A 20,605-nucleotide genomic window follows, 5' to 3' on the forward strand; every position below is an offset into this window, starting at 1 on the left:
AGCACGGTCTTGAACATGTGTCACCGTTCGTTATATGTGTGTAACACCAGCCATACAATAGAAGGCGACAGCAACACAGCCGTTATTTTTACAGTTACCAGTTCCAGCTTGTTATTTCGGGAAGGTTCCTAGCAGAAAAGCGGAGATTCCCACTGACAGCAACGAAACCGAACCTCCTATGTGCCGCTGCTAAAAAGCTGTTGTTATTCTTTTGGCAAAGGGCATCTCTATTCAGGCAGCACGAAATTGCAGTCTGCCTCCGCACACAGGAAGCCTTTGCACAGAATAAAATAAATAACGATCTTGGTCCAGCCCTTTCAAGAGACAGAAGCATGCCCGTCCAAAAAGAATCTTGTCCCGTAGTTTATAAGAGAAATGTCTGCTGCAGACTGTATCAGTCCCAGACGCATACAAACAGCTAGAAATGTCGTCGACCATTGGGAGCCAGTTCTAAAGGAAGAGAAAGACGACAAAATGAAAGCAAGTTTCAAAAAGAGCGTTCTGCCTTTATGTGAAGAGAGTCCGAGTTACTTTCACCGTTGGACTCGTTGAACGTACTTCAAGCACATAATTGTGTGCACACAGGGACAGTGAGCGCAGCAGATGCCATGGGCTGACAAAGTTCGTAGCAAATAATGTATAGTGCCTAAAGGTTCATCGTCCGTCTATCTTATGGGGACTTCTGGCTTTTGGCGGAGCAGATTTTCCTGAACGTTCGTGAACTTCATAGTGGAAATTTGCAAACAGTCTTGCATTGACAGCTTGAGTCTTTCTTTTCAGCCTACATTGCTCTCGTTCCCACTCTCCCCAGAATGCTTACGCCCGTCCTTCTATTGGCCCATGAAAGGCGCGCATCTCTGAAGTTGCTCTTGTCGGTGTAAAAGTTAGATTTGTTTGAACGCAGCCTGATGAAAATTTAGGATAAAGTAAAGTGCCTCCGACACTACACTTAAATTTACTTTTATAAAGAACCATGTATGAATGTTTGGGGGAGCACTCGCATGGTAACCGACATATCGCAGGCAGGAGTTTAAAACACCGGAGTGTATAGTTTCTTCCATGGTCTCGACTAATTACTTAGCTTTGACTTTTTGATGTCAGCTTAACCTATTGGCCACATTTTAAGGTTATTATTTATTCCCTTCGCTTACTGCCTATTAGCTGCATCTATGGTGGTTTTCCCACTTTCGTTGTAACTATGCGCATGGCCACCACGGCTATAAGCAAGTTTAGTAGCTTGACGTCCGATAAATAAACCCCGTCGGGTTAAAGTGGGTGCTTGGTCATACTAGGTAAGGCGTCTCTTATTGGCCATATTATCTTTATAATCGGAAACGTCACCCTTTTTATTGTCTGATATGTTCCAGTGGCATGTCACTATAAAAGAGAGTTGTCACCTAAAAGAACTACCTCTTTTTATTACCGACAGGTAATAATTTTTCTTGCGCAGAGATTTCTGGCGACGTCAAAAAAGTGAAGGCTGGTTCATGATGTGTTATTGGCCTTAAGATGGCATAAGTTTTAACCGTCACATGAATGACCAGGTATCCTCACTGCTATGCTCGTTCTGCTGGGTAGCTGAAACTATTATTCATTTACTCTTCTCTCGTCGGCGTTACCTTTCAGTAAAAAGAAGAATACAGCTTTAAAAATGCCACTTTGTTTACCAAGTTGGCCAAGTTGGTTGATCCCTGGACCAGGACAAACGTCATTTCAACCACGACGCTCTCTTTCCGACAAATCCGCATGCGTGTCCTTTCTAGCTTTTTGCAGATCTCAGGTGGATAACAGTTACTCGTTTGCACAAAAGGTCCTCCAATTTGTGGATTTACTCTGAACTTATTTGCCAAGTTGGTCTACATTGGAGTACATTTGCCAAATTGGTCGGCGTTATTCTGCTGCTCAGATCGTCCATGGCTGATAACTTCCGCAAAGATACTCGCACTGCTGTTCAGGGTTTTTTTTTCTGATTAAAACGAGTTTCCCGCTGAGCACGCTCTTTCTTTTTAAATATTTTAATCTATGATTCAATGCTTGATGCTTTGTTTGCTTTGGGGATAATGATAATTGTTTTTTTTTACTCAAGGTTTTACATTCTTCCTTAGCTTTCCGAAAAAGAGCTCTTGCCCACAAAACCTTGCCCACATCTACAATCTCCATAGATATAGGTGTGTTAAAACACATCAATCCAAGTATCCCACTGCATTGAACACTTCCCTGCAGGGATCATATATCAAACATAGAAGACTCTATTGCGCATTGAACGTTCTGCAATCTATCACAGGCGCGAAATGAGGTGGCACAAGTGAATCACGTTCAGAGTTCTGTATAGCTCTTGAAAGGCAAACTTTCGCATCTTCATCACTAGTTATGCAAACTGTATTCATGTCAAAGGAACGCAGGGTAACCCCCATGATAGCCCGCAGTCTTAATACATGCTTCAGTTTGCCGCATTCAATGTTCAGCATCCTTGTTATCGCGGGAGATAAATAGCCACCTGCGCAAATTCTTCGTGTTAAAAAAATCTGCTACCCTTTTATTCGCTTATCGACATTCCATGATATTCACACACTACGCGTCAAACTTTTTCTAAAAAATGTACCATTTAGTGACATGATAGGAGCCGATGAAAGTACACTTCTATACTACGTATGTTTTATGTGACCCGACATCAACTATCCTCTTTGATAGCTCATCAAGCCTTCCATGACACTGAACATTCCGAGAATAAAAAAAAAAATCTGCCGTACACTACATGGCGAAAGTTTCTCATGCTCCATGATATGTGCCCTATTAAGGAGCGCTACACATTCGTTTTCTTGGACGGGTCTACATCAAGCGATAGCTCCACTCCAGCTTTGCATTTCCCTGCCCATTAAGTATAGAGGCATCGTCCCGAATGGAAGCGCACTTTGAAATATTACCAGCCTGCAAGATGCATTGCCGAGAGTGACAACAGTATGACTATGGGTGATATATTCTGGCTAAAGGAATCACTTTGCTACTGACAAAATTATAAAAAAATCAATTGACTGCTGCTCTCGGGCTAGTCGGGAAGTCTGTTTTCAATGGGTATCGAGCTATCGACAGGGGTAACTGATTGGCTACTGCAGCACAGGAGCTTAGTCTATTATACTTGTTCTGGTTCTTCCATTCAAATCACAGACTCCGCATATACACCAGTTAATTTTGCGTCATTCAACACGCTTTGACCCGCCTGTAATTTAAAGACGATAGTCTTTCTTGGGGAACTTAAACGCTGAAAATTTGGTCTGTCTGTCTGTCTGTCTGTTTGTCTTTCTGTTTGTCTGTCTGTCAACCGATACAGCCACCCGGCCAAAGTTGGACCACTTGCTTACCGCCCACACTAATTAAACTGGTAAGGCTGTTCATACTTGTGAACGTTATCGATCAAAAAGTAAATATTACGCATATCTGAGGCACAACATCACTAGGTAAGTATTAGGAGGTGTGTTCCTTTAATAGAAAATACATAGATACGTAACTCTAAAGACCCTAGTTTCTTAAGCTGCGCTGAAAATGCCATGCTATGCGTGCCGACGAACAACGTCTGCCACGAAGGGAGGGAACCCTCTGCACAAGCTCGTGTTTCCCCGACTGCGTGCCGACGAGCGCCCTCTGCCATGGAGGAAGGAAACCCTCTGCACAAGCTCATGTTTCCCGATGTATTGCCAGATGGCGTCCATGTCTCACGCAGTGCCTCCTCAAACCTCCATTGCATTTATCATGCCAGGACGGAAATGGTACGAGAACAGCATCACGGGTGGCCGCGGATCAGACCTGCACTCATGTTGTACGGCCGGCAGAAGACTATCGTCTTTAGACGACATTTGCAGCGAAGCACGCAGATACGCAGCCATTTTTTTAATTGGCTTTTCTTCCTAAATTTCCATTGAGTAGGTATAGCCACTCCTATTAATTTATTTTATTATTGGCCTTATGCCCGTTATACCAACCGGTGGTGCGGGTTTCCCCCATTTTTATTTTTTGGTTTGTTTTTCTACTCGGGGGACACAAAAAAGCAAAAGCATTAAGTACATTGACTCCTATTACATTTAACTTTTCAAACTCCAAAACTGTTCGTCGAGCCTTGCGGAAACACTATGCAAGCAAGCAAAGTCATCACACCTGTACAAAGTCAACTCATTCCTGCGGTTCTCATCAAACTGGAAAAAAAAATTACTGCACGTTCGATGAGCTCCTCTATTGTGTTCGTTTGGATGTAGCTTTATGTCTGGTTAGTTGTGTGGCATAAAGTGAAGAACTTCCTCAAACTAGTTTCTGCGACGGCCTTAACACTTAAGTGTAGCTTATTCTTCAGAATTCCAAAAAATATTACCAAAAGCGGCTTCAATGCGTGACCGCTTGAACCTTCTTGAAGGACGACCTCCATGAGAAAGTAAAGTGGTTGGCCCGTGGCGTAATAAACAGAAGCATGCCGTCAGCGCCCTTCACGATATAGCGGAAAGTGATCCCACGGACTGTCTCCAGGAGCAATTTCAGGTTGTCGGATTGTGAATGAATGTTATGCCTTCTGCGTGTTGCGTTTATACTCAAGTTTAGGTGATGGCTATCTCGAGCTGTTTGGCATTTTTCTAATGCGATGTGCGGACTGCACTAGACAACTATACTATGCCTCCGACACATAAGGTGGGGGTGACACTACTTGTGTGCTTGTGTCATTGTATGTAGTGTTTGTTGGTATTTTCATCTTGCTTGCTTCTCTCTTTCTTTCTGTGTTGAGTAGTATTTTTGGGAACATTTTGATAGTCTGCCATAAAGAGGCCTACCTTTTCACTTTTCCTAAGTTATTAAAAGAAATACTGTGGCAATGGTGCAAAGAAGATTTCGGGATACCTTACCGGAACAAAAAAAAAAAAGAGGGGGGCGGGGTGGGGGACACAGATGATAGATGAAGGGTAATACGAAGCTAAAGAACGCTCTAATACGTAAAGCAAGGGTTCTAAAGAGGCGCCTTCTTTTCATGGGTGAATTGGCGTGAAAAATTAATGAGGCAAGGGAGAGAAGCCGGCAAACGTAGGTGTGTGTCAGCTTAGCGTGATACGTTGAGAAAGTTGCTGTGTTGAAAGCTTATGCACGCGGTGAAAACTTTTCCCTACCTTTAAGCGCAAAGTCTAACATTGCCCGCCAAGTTCCCCTCTCCCCTTCTCCTTCTTCTCCTTCAAAAAACAAGGACAACAATTATAACCCGAAGTAGCATGAGCCAGGGCGATATAGTAAAAGGCCGAACTTCTGCCACTCATGTTGCGAAAAGGCAACCACCCAAGCGTACTAAGCCAACGAAAACCTGCGCTAAATGTCGTCAGGATGCAAGAGAACGGGTCTTTAGGGATATGCTGGCAACACAGTGACGCCTCCTGTACCTGGCCTGCTCAGATAAGGAAGCACATTTAACTTTGTTCATGCATTGACTAAAGAAGAAGGAGCATCGTCGGCTCTTTATAGCGCCTTCCCTTCAAGTGGTATTTTTTTTACATTTTGCTAGAAAGCTTTCGCTGTTGCCAACACTTCTTAAAACGCCGTACACGATGTCGTCGCAAGAACGTCTTCAGAGAGATTTTGCATTATTTGCTTTCCATGATGGCTCGTTCTCTGCGAATGAAATAAACCGTCCTTGCGTGAATGAATAACGAGCCACACAAGCATCGCGCCACATTAGGGTTTGTTAGCGCCGCCTGCTTTCCCGGTTACTTGTCTGTATGTGTGTGTGGAGCAGAAAGTAAACTGTGAGTACACAAAAACGCGCGAAGTAATAGTCGGGGCCGCCCGGCGACGCGGCAGGTGACTTGATTTACGTCGACCAGATTCCCTGCTCCTCACCCTTCTGTCTGCTCTTAGCACCAGTCCGTAGGAACCACCAGATACTCTGCCTGTAAAGAAGCTTTCATTTTTCCCGGAGTGATGTTGAAAGAGATACTTTCAACTGTTGCACACTGTGTAGGACGCGGTCTTCCATCGTAAATATATCCCACGGACTTAAAGCTTTATTAATACTGCTTTATCCACCATTCTGTATTCTGCTCTCAGCATATTGCCACCTATGTTGCATGGCAGTGTCTTAACTTTGTTTTGAAGGTTCAGGGTGCGACCTTCGCATGTGACGTAAACGAAGGGACCCCGACGCCGTGTTGCATGGAGGAAGAGGCCAACAATGAAGGCTGTTTCACGCGGCCGAGCAGTCTCTCCTTCTTGATTTTGTCAAACTACATTAGTCGGCAACAAATTAGCAATGCCAGTAAGCCACGAGGACCGAGAAAGCGACGGGACCGGCTATGTGTAATTGCGTTCTGTGACTTCATCATTTGCTCGCTCTGTTATTTTGTTACTATAAATTATCAACTGTCCCAAACCCGCCCGTTGCCTAAAGAGTCGGCAACATTGTACTAAATAGTGTAAAAAATATTGTATAGATCCAAATTTTGCATACTTGCAGCACACTGGGCTGCAGATAGGCAGTTCTACTCTGCGTATAGAGGCATAGTGGAGCACCGCCTTGGCCACAAAGTTGATAAAAATACACCAGAAACAAGAGTGCACAACCAACCCAAGCAAACGCGTCTGTGGTTGTTCCCACTCGCCCACGCATCCGCAGATACACACGCGTGTGCAAGCGCCCGCACGCAAGCGCGCACACATCCACACACGAAGCGAGAGTGCAAGAGATATATTTAGATGCTGCAGTGCTTTATGTCGACACTTCATACATTTCACATTGCTCTTGAAACTTTCCTCAAGTTCTTACTTGTGACATATGTAACCACACTGGTTGTACGAACCAAGCCTTCTAGGTCCTCATTTTCAGCATATGAACGTGAGACTATAGAAATGTTCAGCAAAAGAACATATTGTTGGCTGTTGTGGAATGTCTGGAAGGTCTCTCGAAAAACCGTGGACAAAGCAAAATTACGCACCCGCGTGTAACAGTGTTGACACACGCGGAAAAATTAGGCTTTCACTGTGCCACGAGCTACGATCAATGCCTCAGGAAGGACTTTTTACACGGACGCGGCACTAATGCAATAAGCTTCCTTTGCTCCTGCGATGAGTAGTGCGTATTACTCATGGCTAAGATATATCCAATGATGCGAACAACCACTCTATAGTTTAGCCAATTCGGCATAATCTTTCATGATCAGTCCTGTTATTGTGGTTGTCCTCCTTGGCTGTAGTTGCAGCTGTCTTATGGGAGACGGATAAGACCATCTGTTTTTCTTGGCTCAAAGGTACACTAAAGAAGAACACTAAATTACTTTATTAAACTGACAAAATATTCCTTTGAAACCTTCTTTTATTTTTTTTTTCGCTGTAAAAAGTCCATTACTAGAAAAGAATGCGAACGCAATCGTTTCATGTATTTAAATTCGCGCCAAAGCTCCACCTATGCTGCATCAGTGTGACGTCACGAATTAAAACTCACATTGTCCTTTCGTATTTCGGTGTATGTGGCTCAGCAAGGATTCTATAAACCTGTGAACGCCAGCCTTTGTATTTTAGGCATTTTCCTAGTAACTCTTTACCGGCAATGAGTTAACTAAGCCCTAGCAGACGCCCTCGAAATCCGTGACGTCATGGTGACCTGGTGCGGAAACTTCGAGGTAGCACGTCACCCGTTCTTTCTTTTTTCCCACCTTTTCTTGCTGAACAAGCCTGTGCTCAGAGTAAGTATATAAGTCTTTTTTAGTGTTGCAAAGGGGTGTTTACTAACACAGCTAAAATTAGTTTTCAACTAAGTGTCTGTTCAATAACCCTGAATTTATAAAATTTACGCTAAATATACATACAGCAACCGGAAGGCGCTATTACACAAACGGATGCATTGAGAGCTAAGGCAGCTAGCAAATGAAAATACAGCGATTCCTCGCTGCAAGAAGCAGGCAGTAAAGCGCAGTCCCCAAGATCAAGTCACAAGGATGCAGTTTGCTGCGTCACCATCGGTTCCGCACGAAACCATATGTGGTAGCTCTCTAGTTATGGCGTTCAGCGTCTGAGCACACGGTCGTGTGTTTGCTTCCCGTAAAACCAACAGATCCATCAATCGATCGAATGATAAATGTAAGAATCTATGAATTAACCAGTCATTTGATCAGTTCAATGAGTTGATCAGTATTGCCTCATTCAGCCTTTCTTTTAAGTGTGCCTTACAAGCTTGATTCCGCAAGCTTTCGCACGCTGTAGACAGAGTGACACAAGCCCTTTCAATTCTGAACGAAGAACAGCGCAACGAAGAGAACTATTCATACCACTGAAAGAATGGCAATGAATGTACTGTTCGAGATAAGCCACGTACACGGATGAAAGGATCACGAGAAGGCGATAATCGGAGAGGCACTCTTGCAGTGTCCCCACCCGAACGTCTTTCTTTCTTACTGCATTGGTTAATGAACACGTAGCCTCGGCCCAGTAGGCAACGCGAACACTAAGTCAGAAGACAAAAATAAAAAAAATATTGTTTCCTTATAAAACTAACAAAACCCTTCATAATCTCGAGGATGAGTCCGTGCCCCATCTGACTGACTACATCAACGAATGCTGGCGCAATGGCACCATCCCAGCTGCCTGAAAGACTGCCAACGTTATCCTAATCCCAAAGCCTGGCAAACCATCTAGCCTCAACAACCCAAGGCCCATCTCCCTCACTTCATGCGTAGGCAAGGTGATGGAACACGCCTTCTTAGCACGCATCAACACCTACCTCGAAGACAACTCTATCTATATCCCCACACCATCATTGGATTTCGCCCCCACCTTTCTACTCAAGACGCTATGTTGCAGCTCAAACATAAAGTACTAAATGACCGTTCCCGTAACACGAAAGCCATCCTCGGACTTGACCTCACTCAAGCCTTTGACAGCTTTTCCCATGCAGCTATCCTTGACCAGGTCTCCCACCTCCACCTGGGAGAGCGATCCTACAATTACATCCGTGAGTTCCTCTGCAATCGCACCGCCACCCTCTCGGCCGGGGATTTACGATCAGACCAGCTTCCCATTGGCAGCAAAGGCACCCCGCAAGGTTCAGTTATCTCTGCCATGCTTTTTAACTTAGTCATGATTGTCCTTGCCCAGCAACTACAACGAGTCGACAATATCAACCATACCATCTATGCCGACGACATCACCATCTGGCCGTACCGAGGCAGTGATGGTCAAGTGGAGTCAGCCCTCCAAACGGCGATGGACACGGTTGAAGCCTATCTCCAAGGAACCGGACTGCGCTGTTCGCCGGCTAAATCGGAGCTTCTTCTCTACAAGCCCATTCAGCGGGGACGCCCTCTCAAACACCAATCTGACCACCGACTCTGTGACGCTATCACCCTACGCCTTCAAGCTGGCGGTCCTATACCACACGTCCCTAGTATCCGGGTCCTTGGTCTCGTCATCTCTACCAACGGCTCCAACGCCTTGGCTCTCAACAAGATCTGCGCCCAATGTCAAAATACCCTACGCCTTCATAAACGTATCTCGAACCGACAAGGGGGACTCAAAGAAGAAAGCCTTCTCTGCCTCGTGCAGTCTTTTGTCATATGCCACATTACTTACGTTGCTGCGTACCTCAACTGGTACCGGGCTGTGCAAACCAAGCTCGACATCCTCATACGAGGGGTCTACAAGCAAGCACTTGGCCTCCCGCATTACGCCAGCACTGAACTCTTCAACCAACTAGGAGTCCACAACACCCTTGCTGAGCTCATTGAAGTACAACGCCCTCAGCTTGAATGGCTCACCCTTATTGAAACGGTACGCTTTATTCTATCCACGCTTGGCATCACTTACCATCAGCAACAGAGCCACAAAAAATCAATCCCGACTGACATCCGTAGCTGGATCCACACAGACTCTATCCCTAGAAACATGCACCCTGAATATAACAGGGCCCGGCGCCAAGCTTGGGCTGGAGCTATCATAAAAGCCCTTGCTCATGTACCTGGCGTCCCATTTGTTGATGCTGCCCAACATTCGCGTGGCACACGATTTGTGGCCGCCGCCACACGTGATGGAGTCCTACACCACGCCTCCAGCGTCACTACCCCCACTGCCGAGATGGCTGACGAAGTGGCCATCGCCCTGGCCACTCTAGATCCCACCTGTCACACCATCGTGTGTCTCTCGCTTAGCCGTCACTAACTTCAGCAAAGGTCGCATTTCTCCTCAAGCTCTTCGTATCCTCCGCCAGGCACCACACTCTAAAGACAGCATGATCTCCCTGACATGGATCCCGACCCATGCGGGCCCTGTCCACCCACACCTCCCCAACCTCAACGAGGTCACCCAATCCATTGCGCGAGGCCTAGACAACCGCGCCGGAGACACTGGAGATGAGTAGGACACCAGGGACAATCTGACTACATATAACGATCTCGTTAAGGCATATTACCTCAGTCGCCGAACCTTCCCCCAACCTCACCCCAAGTTCAGCCGGGCGCAGTCTAGCACCCTGCGTCTGCTACAAACAAATACGTACCCTTCACCTGCCCGCCTCCACCTTATATTCCCTGAAGTGTACAGTACCTCCAACTGCTGGTGCTGTGGCACTCACCCGGCTACGCTTCCGCATATGCTGTGGGAATGTCCAGCACAGTACACACACATTAACACCCCGACCGTCTCGTCGAGGTTGCGTGAGGCTCTGCGGAGCTCCGCCCTCGACGACCAAACCTGGGCGACCCAGCATGCCCGTGAGGCTGCGGCGAGGCAAGCCCTCGACGTCCCCTCATGGGGGGCTTAGGCCCGGCTCTCATGAAGTGCTGGTTCTATAATAAAAGTTTATTCCTCCTCCTCCTCCTTATGAAACTAAGTGCCGAATGAGAAGTAAAGATTACGTTTTTATGAAACAAAATTTATTCGTCAGCCTCCTTCTATAACTAACTCGTTCCATCTTATCTACTGCGTCACCTGTAGCCGCACCGAATGCTTAAACTGATGGGGACTTGTACGGTGAGTTTTCAGTTATTGTGGGGTATTCAATGTGTATTCTTAAAGGGATCGGTAATTCATTTTTAAAGCGAAGCTTTCTTTTCCTACTGCCCTTTGTTTGGCGTGGCTCCTGCCGGCTGGATTCGTCAGTATCTCGGCAGACATGGTTTTATATATACAGGGTGTCCCAACTATTATGCACCAAGAATTTTTAAAAGAGAGCAATTGGGTTACTCAAATAAAACCTCGTACATATTGTTTCAGTACAGTGCAGTAGCCGTCAGTAATTATTTAATTACTGAGATTTAATTAGGTTTTTGCAAGTAATTATCTAACTCGATAAGTACTCTCCTAATTATCAAAGCTTCGATGAGAAAATTGCACAGCAACATGAAAAACATCCGATACAGCTTTCTGGTGCTCTATACGTGCTAATGCACATGTACCTGTTAATGCACATCGTAAAGCGCACCGTGAAGCACACTTGTAAAGCACACTTGTAAAGGACACCGACCTGTGACTGGTCTGCATCACATAACTAGTCTACATCTCCGTAACGAATGCAACGCTTTACACCCTGTTCTTACGGCTGCAAAGCGAGCATGTCGCGAACTTAAGTCTCCCTTCTAAAAAGGAAAAATTTTCTCCACTAAACCAACCTAATATTTACGAAACTGTTGGAAGAAAGCGCTGGTGGTGAAGCACAAAAGGGAAATAGGCTGTGCCTTGACACAACGCAAGAGCCATGCAGGTAAAAGGAGCATGAAAAGGACTTCGACTATAGGCGCGTCTATTACGCAATACTAATTAAGCGCGGTGTCTGCAACATTTTTTTTACCTTCTCGTTTAAAAAAATGGTGAAAAACAAAAATGGCTTTTCTGACAAAGCGGATGATAAATAACTATTGAAAAAAAGAAGAGCAGGAGAGCTGAAGTTGGCAAAAAGCACTTTGTGAAGCTCAAAGCTGCAGCCCTCATTATATCCGATCATTCTCACTGGTTCGAAGATTGCCGCCTCCGACGAAACGGTACGAGGGCTTTAGTTGATCACAGGGACTGTTGAGAGAAATGGAGTTGATATCGGCACTGTGTCTAAAACGACTTTTATCAGTATAGGCTTTAAAAACAAATGCGAGAAAATATATATACCGAAGGAGAATTAGATGCAACAAAAGTAAATTCCAAACAGATATTGTGATCTCCCCAGAAGTACCTCACAAAAACGGAATGCGTGGGTGCCACCGATATGCAATAGCGATATAGAGTGTTCAGCGACTCACTTGCATAAGCGCCTTTCAGTACGGACTTGGAGAGTTTCCAGTTTAATGAGGCTATTTCGGCAACCGCGGGAGCAAGATCAATAAATAGAAAAAAGCTCGTGAGAAGAAAAAATAGTATTTTATTGGGCTATATAAAGAGTCGATTTGCGGCTGTCCAAGGCTACGCCTATTCACAGAAGCGTAGGCGAAGAGGTCTTGACTTTGGACTGCGCTAGAACACACCGGGTGGCCCTTGCTTCAATTCTCTTCAGTTTGACCAGCGTGTGCTGCTACTGGCCAGTATATGGTGCAGGTTGTTGGCTTTTGATAAGAAGGTCTATGGAATATACGGCTACCTATAGATTCTTAACATGGAAGTGAGTATAAATGCGATTCATTGAAGAGGAGCGGCTTGCTAAGAGCTAAATATCAAACGTTTAGAATCTAGTTCTCTTATGGAATAACAAATATTCAATCCACTGTACTCAAAACTGGGTTGTGCGAATATTTTGCATATTAATTAGTATTCGAGTCTAGTGCAGCATTCGAGCTATTCCATATTCTCAAGTATTTGTTGTCGTTCGAATTCCAAGGGAGCCATGCTTATTTGCGCGTATCAAAAGAGATGGGCGGATGAAAGGGGGTAGGGAGGGCGTTTCAAATGACTGCTGGATGCAAACCGCTTTTGTGGCGTACGGGCACCAGATTCTCAGTAACGAGTGGAGTAGCTAATCATCATAACGTGTTGGTGAATCAACGCACTGACGAGGACAAGGCGGGGAGCCACAAGAATACACGACACTCGTGGCACTCGCAACTATACTTTAGTTCAGAACAAACACTTCATATTTATCACATGCGCACCCTCTGACGTCAAAGATATGCAAAGTAGGATTAAAAGCATTTATAAAATCATATACCCGTGCACACTCCGGTGTCAAAAATTCTATATTGATTTTCCCGCCTACCTGGGTCGTTGGGTAGTCCTAGGTCAAATGGGTAGCGTAACGGGCTGCCGTGCTGAGGGAAAAGGGCTTGAAATCAACCATCGGACCAGCTTGGGTCACTGAGTATGTGGCAATGTGTACATACTTGCCGCTCTTCAACGAACCTCTTTCACGTGGGTTACTGCAGGTGCGGGACTGGTCAGGTAAAACTTTTAGAAGAAATCGTTTCAGGCCGACTTGGAGCGCTGGGTATGTGTCATTCGGTCTGTGCATGTCTTCAGTGAACTTCTTTGATTCCAGCTTGGGTCACTGGGTATGGTGAAAACCCGCCGTGGTTGCGTAGTGAATATCGCATTGCGCTAATAAGCCCGGGAGCGCGGGATCGAATCCCGACCGCGGCAGCCGCATTTCGATGGGAGTCAAACGCAAAAACGCCCGTGTACCGTGAATTGAGTGCGCGTTAAAGGCGTCAAAGTATATCCGGAGTCTCTCACTACGAGTGCCTCGTAATCAAGTCCTGGTTTGACTTGATGAGCAGGTCTGTGCTGCTCTTGAATGAACGTCTTTGACGCCAACTTGCATGACTATGCATGTGCCACTGGGAATGTGCCGCTCTGCAATGGCGAATCAGATCCCTTTTGTTTCTTCGAGGCTGAGCGGAATCGAAACCACATCACACCGGTTCCTGAAGGACAGCAACCAGACGCATTAGCAGGCTGCGCCACAAATGCACAGGGTAAATGGCTCTTTCAATCAACTCCTTTCACATCAACGCTTTAGCGAGCTGCGCCATGAATGCACTGGGTATGTTCCGCTCTTCAATTAACTTCTCGCCAACTTGGGCTACTGAGTATGAGTCACTGAGTATGCGTCAAGCGAAGGAACAATTCTCAGCGTTCGCAGGCCGCGACGTGCCATGCTTCTGATCTCGGACGCCGTGCGCAGACTTCTCGGCGGCGCCTCTAAATGACGTTGCCTCTCTCGAAAGAAGTGTGAGGGAGGAGTCCGGTAGACGCATGACGCGTTTCTCAGTGTTCGCACGCACCGGCGCGCATGCGTTTCAGATGCCGAACCAGGCTTCGCGGCGGCGGTGCTATATGACGCCGAGTGTTTTTAAGGAAGCACGAAAGGGGAGTCTCGACGCAGTGCACGATACATAAATCGTTGTGACGGTGACAATACGTGGCGTGGCTATATTCAGTCAATGCTAACGCATTACCGTAAACAGTCATAGTGAGATGAGTGCTGCCAAATTTTGGCGACATGGTTCAATTGTCCAGAACGGGGCTTTAGTTCATCGAACAATTCCACCACTTTCACCAAATTACGCCTCTGTACCTAATTTTGCGTTGCACACTGTCTTACTATACCGCCGGAAACATTTTTTGCCAAATAAACTGACTGAAGTAGTGGATGTCCACAGTGTTTACTCGCAGTACAGAACTGTCGATGAACCGTTAGGCCAACGGCAGTACATATGGTGTCAGCAATAGTGGGATCCCTGTTTTTCACTAGAGCTGCGCCAGACTCAGGCGCAGCTCTAGTGTCAGTGTCTATGCGTCAGTGACTTGTCGAGTTATTTGAGTATTTAAAAACTTGCTAGAAGCTGCCAGTTTCTCTCTTAATTTGTTCCGTTCAACATTAGGCCTGACCCTTCTTTCACTTCTGCTCTTCTTTCTAACGCAGGCACACAGAATATCAAAGTGCTGCTATCCTCCTTAGCTACCAGAACAAGGTTTCTCTTCGAGTCAACACCAATAAGGGCTCAAGCTGTTTTTCTTCGTGTTTCGTCCTCGAAAATTGTAGAAGTACCTTCCTTAACCTCTGCTGCAAGGGCTTATGAGGTCGGCATTCCAAAGTGGTTTGTTCAAACAATAGTCTGTGATGAACGCGAGCTAGCTCAGTCGCGAGCAATCGTCTCTGTTCGCTGAAGCGAGGACAGTGATTGACCATTATGCTGCAGGTGATCCCGTGCTTTATAGTACCCTGCGGGAATCTTGACCATCTGTGATCGCATGTCTGTGCTTTCTGTACTTCGTGATCTTACTGATTCTTAATTTGTCAAAATACCAATAAGTAACTGCGGCCACAATATACATTGTTAGTTGAGTTCTACAGAGCTATAGCATTGAACAGATGCTTTAATCAGAAGAAAGTTCAAAAGAACTATTAGTTTCCTCGCGACTCCACAGCATTCATCCTGGCACTGACGCTGAGTGTACCAAATTGCTGGGACTGTAAAATGTGCTCTTTTATCATGTCGTCTGAGGAGCCACGACTGATTTCACGTTTTTGTCCACACATTCTTTGCTAAGTGTTTCAACTACAAATTCTGTCTCATGCAATCTCCCAGGCTTTCATCTTACGCCCCTTACTCAACCGTTGAGCTCTGCTAACTTTAGGTGCTACCGAAAGGCAGAAAAAGAAATCAAAACAAACAAGAAACGAACAAACAAGGTGCGTTCTGCCCGATAGATTGGTTTCTCGTTCCGAGATGAGGTCGCGAGGCGACGCCATCCAGCTGCCAGAAAATCACCCCGACAGACACAAGTAACCCGTCCAGCACTAAGCTTACGCCATGCTGCACCCAGTGCAATGTGTCTAGCGGAGTGTGCAAGCGGAGAAAAGTAACTTAACAAGTTCACCGATTGTGCCCATTGACACGGCTTTTCAGCATTGTTTCTTAGAATTTTCATTTCTGTATACGCTCGAGTTGTCGGCCTTTCATTTCTTCCCGACGCTGTAGCCTTCTAGTTGTTTGTACTACAGTAAGCGCTATGCAGCGTGTCTTGTACTTTTTACTTTCGTGTCAATCTTCATTGAACTCTCGCCGATGTTTTCCGTGTTTTAGGCATGTACAGAGGTCGCATTTACTGGTGCTTCAAAACGAGCTGCGGCCAAGCGCGTCATGCAATCCCCCGTAAATAACATGTATAGGACAACCTGGACGGGAAATACAGTTTCCTAAAGTGTATAGACATGTGTAAGCCCTTGAAATTCTGTGCCGTGGCTGGACATAGCAAGTTCATATAATCGACAGTGGTTTAGATGATTCCTCCAAGTCTTCTGAATAAGAATACGTTGACTCAATAACATTGTGACCATCTGAAGTCGAGATAATAAAAGGTGATTGCGTAAGTTCCCCGTGAATATTGCCGAAGCCGCTCATAACCAGTATGCTTATGTGATATAACAGATAATTTTATATACTGAAACTCGCCTACAACGAACCTAAACAAACCTTACTGATGTTTTCGTGATATAGAGATTTCTTACCTTCAATGAAAAAAAAAGCAAGGAATGAAGCCATTTATTGGAAACAAAACTACGCGTAGTATGCAGCAAATATTGCCTCTTTCATAGACCGCTTTTGAGCGTCACTAAGACTGGCATTGTCAATGCACGTGATTGTGTACATCCGCTCTACTCCAACTACCTCCTTGTGGGACACTAGCGGCGCAGCACATCAACCGCAGAAAGTCCTTCCAGTGCAAAAAAAAAAAAATGCCTTGCCTGAACGCTATAGGTGGCCCAAGTTTTATATATCCAATATAGAGTTCATTATGAGGGAGTTATTTGACAAGAGTATCCGTCAGTAAGCTTACGTGTCGTGTTAAGCATAGAAAATAATTTGCTTTATTCCGGTTGATTATAGTCAGGTTCGACTATACCTTCATATGCATAAGCAAAGGTACATGGACACCTTTGCACCCAGTTAGGATCATGAGGAGGCTGATGCAGCAGCGCGATGGAGGTGCCATCGACAACTTTCCCGAACACTCCTACAGCCTATTGCACCGATTCCAACTAAGTTATTCCAGGCTCTATTGAAAGGAAGTGTCGCCACACTGGCCTGACGTTACAGAGTGGCCTGATGCCGGAGAGCTACAACAAATTATCTGACTGTTCAAAAGATGCATTCGCTTACCTTATCCACTTACTTGAGACGTGTGCTAGTCTGCAACCGAACGGATAGAAAACCCTGAGTGGGCTGACAGCGAAACTGAGACCCTGACAAAGCCACAGATCTCCGCTTGCGGCTACGTCACCCCACAGGATATGGCGATGCGTCTACATAGGGTTCCCATCAGGAGTTAACTCTGTTTGTTGCCTCATATCTTGTTCATGCTACACCACGTCACCATTCTCGAGTACCTCTCTTTGAGAAGCCCGAACTGTTCAGAAGCACCTGACTAATAATGTGATTGAAATTATGTTCGAACTTCCCCCAGCTGGCTGTATGCTTGTCTGCATATTTGTCCGTATCAAACCATTTTCTCACCAACAGGGACCACTGGGTCGTCTATGGCCGATTAGCTAGAGCATCGGGTTGGTGTGCGGAGATAACCGTGTTGGAAGCCAACCGTTGCACCAGCTTGCGTCACTAGGTGTACAAAAGTGGGTATGTGGCGCTCAATGAATCTCTTTCACGCCAAACCCACCGTGGTGGCTTAGCGGATATGGTATTCCGCTGCTAACCTCGAAGTCGGGGGATCAAATCCCGGCTACGGCGGCAGCATTGCGATGGGGACGAACTGCAATAACACCCATGTCCCGTGCAGTAGGGGGCACGTTAAAGATCCCCAGGGGGTCTACATTTCCGGAGTCTTGCTTTAATTGCTTTATTTGCTTTATTTTATTTGCTTTAATTCCAACTGCATTAACGCAGACATTCATTGGGAGGTTTGTTCTGCCAGAATTTTACCTGTCGATGATGCAGCTGTCTCACATTAAGGAGTTCGATGTCGCAGTTTTATTATAGCAGAAATAAAAATATCTTACTTTTTGTTTACCCCGCCATTGCTGCGTAATTATACTGCACTTCTACCCGCCGTGGTTGCTCAGCGGCTATGGTGTTGGGCTGCTGAGCACGAGGTCGCGGGATCGTATCCCGGCCACGGCGGCCGCATTTCGATGGGGGTGAATGCGAAAACACCCGTGTACTTAGATTTAGGTGCACGTTAAAGAACCCCAGGTGGTCCAAATTTTCGGAGTCCCCCACTACGGCGTGCCTGATAATCATATCCTGGCTTTGGCACGTTAAACTCCATAATTTAATTTTTTTAAACTACACTTTGGCCTTTTTTTATTACAATCTACATAATGCCTAGCGGTGTTACTCGTGACTTGAAAGTGTTTGACAGTCTCTACCATATTGCCACGTGAATGGTTCATCTTTCCCGCTGACCGTCTTTCGCCGGCTAACAAATGTTCAAAGTTATCGCACCGCGCAAGATGCTCCTTTATGCGTAGATCTGAAGTTTCTCGACTGTTATCGCAGGGTATATCTGTTGTTTATGTTGTCGCTGAACCTTGTGTAATCAGACTGCGCGCGAGACGAGAATAGTAGTTCACATTGCACAACTTACACGAGTACCGGCGATTACGCTGGAAGGTTCAATGTGTGATGCAAGATTTTGGACGATCGCCGACTCTGCTTGCGGCTATCATTGTACGTTGAGTATCACTGGCCTTTCTGGGCACAAGTTCGCTCAATAAGACGTTAGTTTTGTGATTCACAGCTTTTGTTACTGTGTTCTCCACCGTCACCACTACGTGACAATATCCACTTAAGAATAGTAATATTAATGATGAAAAGTAGACTTACATATTGTAAATGGAAGTATGGGTAACAAAATTAGTTAAAGCAATGCCTGTGGATTTCCCACGATCGAGCTGGGTTGGTTGACAAGTAACCTTGTCGCGTGGTGCTAATTGGCAAGCTTGGAGCTTTGGGGGATTCTGTATATAGGCTGTAGACAGGACATGAGGTCCAATTAGTGGGCCGCTGAGCTATAGCGAGGCCGCCTAAAGCAAGCTCTAATCTCAGCTTAAGTGATCAGTGACATGGGACAAAATAAAAGAAATTGAATATTGGTAAGGAAAAGTTCATCTAAGAGGGCACCGAACCATTCAACCATGACAGTCACGTCAGATGAAATAATAAACACATAAAAGCTATCCGTTATTAACAATCAGCAATTTTAAGACGCTTTTATTTACCCTGAGCAAGAACAAACCCTGGCTCGAATAAAAGGGTGCCATGAAAAATAGAGTATTACATCGCTTAGTCCACTTCTTATAGGTGCTTTGGGAAGATAAAGATAGATTAGATGTTCCTTCAACAGCCAGATATTTAGGTAATCGCAAGCTGAGAATGATCGAATATGGCGTATATTGTAAGGCGGGGCGTAAATTGTAAGATTGGGGCTAACCCACTCCACAATAGTTCTTGGATTAGGTCCTCCATATATTTGCAATTTGTGGTAACACCTGTTGAAGAATGGGCCTTTAATTTGTAAAATTACGCATTGCATTGCATAGTGAGTAAGTAAAAACACGGCTTCGCAATTATGCTCAACACTAAAGGCGCACTTGCGTCCCTAATATGACCATAGTTGCAAAAAAGAAAGAAAAGGCTCTAGACTGTATTTGATATAAGGGATAGATAAGAAGGTTAAGCGATATTTTGGTGGCACAGAAATACTCTTATTGTTGAAGGTCCTTCCGAGATCAGTTTTTGTTCACTAGTGGAAACAGTAAATTCTTCCTCTTCTTTCTGGGGTTTTACGTGCCAAAAGCAGTTCTGATTATGAGGCACGCCGTAGTGGAGGGCTCCGGATTAATTTGACCACCTGGGGTTCTTTAACGTGCACTACAACGCAAGCACACGGGCGTTTTTGCATTTCGCCTACATCGAAATGCAACCGCCGCGGCCGGGCTTCGATTCACACAGCCGTCGTGCGAACAGAAGTATTTATGCCTCTACCTCGAACCTCTACCACTATCTCGAATCACGAACAGCATTCTGACCGGCCGAACAACCCAACCATTTCTTATTTATTCCTGCTGAAATCAATTTTATGCACCCAGAGACATTTGCATATGATGTACCTATGTATGGGTCTGAAACTGCCCACATTTATGCAACACCGCCGAGCCGCCGCATTTTTTTAAGTAAAAAGAGGAGTACGGAAGAAATCCTTACAATAAATAAAAAAAAAATAACTCTCAGATACTACTTTGACGTGTGAGTCAATATTTTGGTGTAAATTATACTCCAGGTAAGAATTACGTTGCTATACTCTAGCGAAATGAAATGCTGGGAGCAGCGAGATTCACTATTCAGCAGCGCAGCGCTACCAGAGACATCGTTTCCGTTGCAGACGACTACTCACTTCCTCGTTTGCACCGGAGTACGTCTGGCATATGCCGCCGCATACGCGGGCGGCAGCCGGGGAAGACGGTGCTGAAAGCATTATGACTGTGGTTGGAACACGCAAATCATTGTGACCATTAGCAGGGCACCGTAGGACTTGCTTTGCAACGGAGGTGGGAGGGAGGAGCTGCAGTTCAAAACGACGTACTAGCCTGGCAGCGAGACGACGACGTGTTACCGTTTGAAGCTTGCTTAAACGAACTCTGAAGGCGAGCAGTAAATCA

This window comes from Dermacentor silvarum, chromosome 4 (assembly GCF_013339745.2).
Source record: "Dermacentor silvarum isolate Dsil-2018 chromosome 4, BIME_Dsil_1.4, whole genome shotgun sequence".
NCBI classification, from domain to species: domain Eukaryota; kingdom Metazoa; phylum Arthropoda; class Arachnida; order Ixodida; family Ixodidae; genus Dermacentor; species Dermacentor silvarum.